We start from the raw sequence: 3690 nt of genomic DNA on the forward strand, positions 1-3690 counted from the left end.
TGCTATACTGCATCTTGACTGGCTTGCCTTTTCCTGTGACCGTTCTGTAAGGGGATGTCAATTGTCTATAGATGGGCTTTGAGTCGCCACCTGCACTCCCCATCATTCACATTGATATGATTTTTTGTTCTGGGTCTTTGATGCCTTATACCTGATCCCATAGACACCTCATGATCACACAGGCTGGTGTGCTTCTACCATGTGGACTTTGTTGCTTCTCAGCTAGATGGCTACTTGTCTTCAAGACCCCAGATGCTGTATCTTTTGATAGCTGGGCACCATCAGCTTTTCTTCACCATATTTGCATATGCAACCATTTTGTCTTCATCGTGTGGGGAAACTGAGCATCACAGAATGCCAGATTATTAGAACAAAGTGTTCTTGCATTGAGGGAGTACTTGAATAGAGGCCCAATGTCCATCTGTTAACTTAATACTTAACATACAAATATATGTACATAGATCTATTTCCCTATCATTAGATATAAATATATTTACATATGTACATGCCTGTATTTAGACCTCCGTAAATGCCCATTTGCCTTCTAGTTCTTTCCTTTATTTCCTTTTACTTTCCTCTTGTCCCACTATCATGTTTGCCTTTCATTCGGGTTTCAGTAATTCCTCTTGGTTACATTGCCCTTGATCAAGCCATACCAGGCATCATACCCCTCCTCGCCATCAATTTTAAATCACTTATTTTTCCCTTGCCCCTGGGTTTGTTAACACCCACTTCCTTTCCCCCATCTTCCCCTCTCCCGTGTCTCCCCGGCAACGTCAGTCCTGTTGTTTTCTCCTCTGGATTATTTATACCACTTATCTAATCTAGAAAGACGTGCAGAGACAATAATAAGCACCAGAACAAGACAGAGCAAAACCAAACAACAAAAGAAAACAAACAAACAAACAACAACAACAAAACCCCAACAACAACAAAAAGAAAAGCCTATAAATAGTTCCAGGTCTGTTTGTTGACCTTTAGGAGTGTCTGATGGGAGCCATGCCCTGGCCCCACAGTCTGTATTTGGTACTCCCCGGGGATTTGATTGCTTTGCTCCTCTTGCTGCTCTGGTGCATGCCCTTAGCATTTTTGCCCAGTGTGGTAGGATAAGATCGGACACAATTCCTGCATTGTGTCTCCAGTGTTGTCCCTTGTATCGCTATGGGTCAGTGAGGGACATCATGTCTCATGGTCCTCTCTGCATTGGCTACTCTGAGTGGGAATATCATCCTCAGAGGTTGGTGGGCCAGGATGTGTTCCACTCTCGCTCCTTTCTTCTTTGTTTGCTCCTGTGCTTTTTTATCAGATGTGCTCCTCTCCCTGAGCTGTAGCTTCAGTGTTGTCCTCTGAAGTGAATTCTTCTCGGGGGAGGGGTAGGGTGTCCATGTAGTTGGGATTGTGGCTGGCCCAGCAGACCATTCTAATGATTATGTGCTCAAAGGCCTCTGATCCACCAGTAAGCCTCTGTCCAAGGTAAAGCTTTCTGTGCCCATAAAGAATTACAGTCTCAGAAAACCACATCGGCAGTTCTACCCTGTCCTATAGAGCAGCAGTTCTCAACCCGTGGGTCTCGACCCCTTTGGGGGGTCACCCGATTCATAACAGTAGCAAATTTACAGTTAGGAAGTAGCAACGAAAATAATTTTATGGTTGGGGGTCACCACAACACGAGGAACTGTATGAAAGGGTTGCGGCATGGCATTAGGAAGAATGAGAACCACTGCTATAGAGTTTCTGGGAGTTGAAATCAACTCAATGGGAGAGACATAGCTAGCTAGCTAGATAGAGAGAAAGAACAGGGATTTAGGGATCCAACTGATGCACTCCACTCCTGGCTCTCCTTTGTTTATGCAGTATCTCCCTTATCACCTCTGGATGACTCACTTTAAATCTAGTGAGATGACAAAACTGTCCAGTCCCCATTATATACATGGTCCCTCCTAGAACTACAGTTCCGCTGGTAGTCATTACAAATCTTATGAGTAGCAGCAGAAGAGCACAGAGGAATGGTTGCACTGGAACAATACCAGACATGCGGTATTGATGAAGAACGTTGGAAGGACCGTGTGCTGCCAGAAGAACACACATAGCTATTTTGGATGAAGCGCAGCTAGAATGCTTCTTAGGAGTGAAGATGACCAGACTTGGTCTCAGTTACTTTGGACATGTTATCAGGAGAGACCAGTCCCCAGAAAAGGACATCATAAATAGAGGTAAAATAGAGGGTCAGCAAAAAAAAAGGACAAAACCAGGACACTTATGATTATATTATGTATAAAAGGATAGGTTTATATACTGAAAAGGAATATAATGGCTAATTAGTTCACACAGCAGTACAGAGGGCTCAGTTCAACTCACTTTCATGGAACAGTTAATATATGGAAGGTCCTTTAACTCAGTTGGGCTGCCAGTCCAAGGTCAAGGAAGCAGACAGAGGAGTCTTCCTTCAGGCAAGACAGGCAGAGCTGGCCAGAAGGCAGCAGACAGCAGGGTGGGGCACCAATAGTCAGTAGCATGGGACCTTAGCAAAGCAGGGCCAGATGGGATCTTGAACTTAAGTGATGTACAGCAGCACGATCCACCAGCCTTGAGCTCAAGCAATGTGTGCACCAGTAGTGCAGCAAAACAGGTCTCAAAGGAACTTCAAGCTCTAGCAACAAGATCCATGGGTTGACTTGGCTCACAGGTAGTGCAGCATACGGTTGAGGCAAAGAACTAGCTCAAGCAGCAATACACTGGTCCAATCACCAGCGGGAGAAAGAGCGACGGGATGTCGGCAGCGGAAGGTATTTATTTCATTGCCCTCCAATCAAGCTGCGACCTGATTAAATTCCTCTACAAATGTTGCTATTGAGGCCTAGTTGGCACAATAAACCTAACTATCACAGCTCGTCTCCTCATGTTGTCTTCTCTAAGTATGTGTGGCTCTGATCCTGCGGTCATTTACTCAATCCTTCTGGATTGAGCCACACTAGCAGAGCTACCCTGGGCTCCCTCGACTACTTTGTTCTGTCCTTCAAAGGGACTGACCATATAAGACTGAGGTTGGTGGAAGCATAAAGAAATCAGTGGACTGGGAAAAACGGATAAAATTAATTACATAGAAATGAGAAGCCTTGTGGATTAAAAGAAAAAGAAACAAAAACCAAGCTTAGACAACTATGTATAACAAACAGACCAGGTAAAAGGTTGATGTCCTCTCTCCTTAACAAGCTTATACAAAGTGAGCAAACCTGAGAGGAAAGTAGGTAAAAAGAAATGCGCAAAAGAAACATAAATGCTGAAAGAGGACGAGTCTGTGTTCCCATGTCCACATCTCTAATCATCTAAGCACACCCATGGAAAGGCGATACTCTTTGTTGTTGTTTGCTTTGGGGCTGTTGATCACAAGGTCTACAGTTTGAAACCACCAACCCATTTACAGGAGAAGAACGAAGCTTTCTACACCACAAAGATTTATAGTCTCAAAAACTAACAGGCAGTTCTACTCTGTCCCATAGGATTGCTCAGGGTCAAAATCTAGTCGATGGCAGTGATTTAAATTTTTTTAAATGTTAGTTTACCTAACGGGAGTGGAAGGATCCGTGGTGGTACAGTGGGTTATGAATTGTACTGCTAATGTCAAGGTCAGCAGTTCAGAACCACCAGTTGCTCCTTTGAAGAAAGAGGAGGCTTTCTGTTCCCCCACAG

Source organism: Echinops telfairi, unplaced genomic scaffold (assembly GCF_000313985.2).
Source record: "Echinops telfairi isolate 266 unplaced genomic scaffold, ASM31398v2 ScPeMD7_7457;HRSCAF=8495, whole genome shotgun sequence".
Classification (NCBI taxonomy): Eukaryota; Metazoa; Chordata; class Mammalia; order Afrosoricida; family Tenrecidae; genus Echinops; species Echinops telfairi.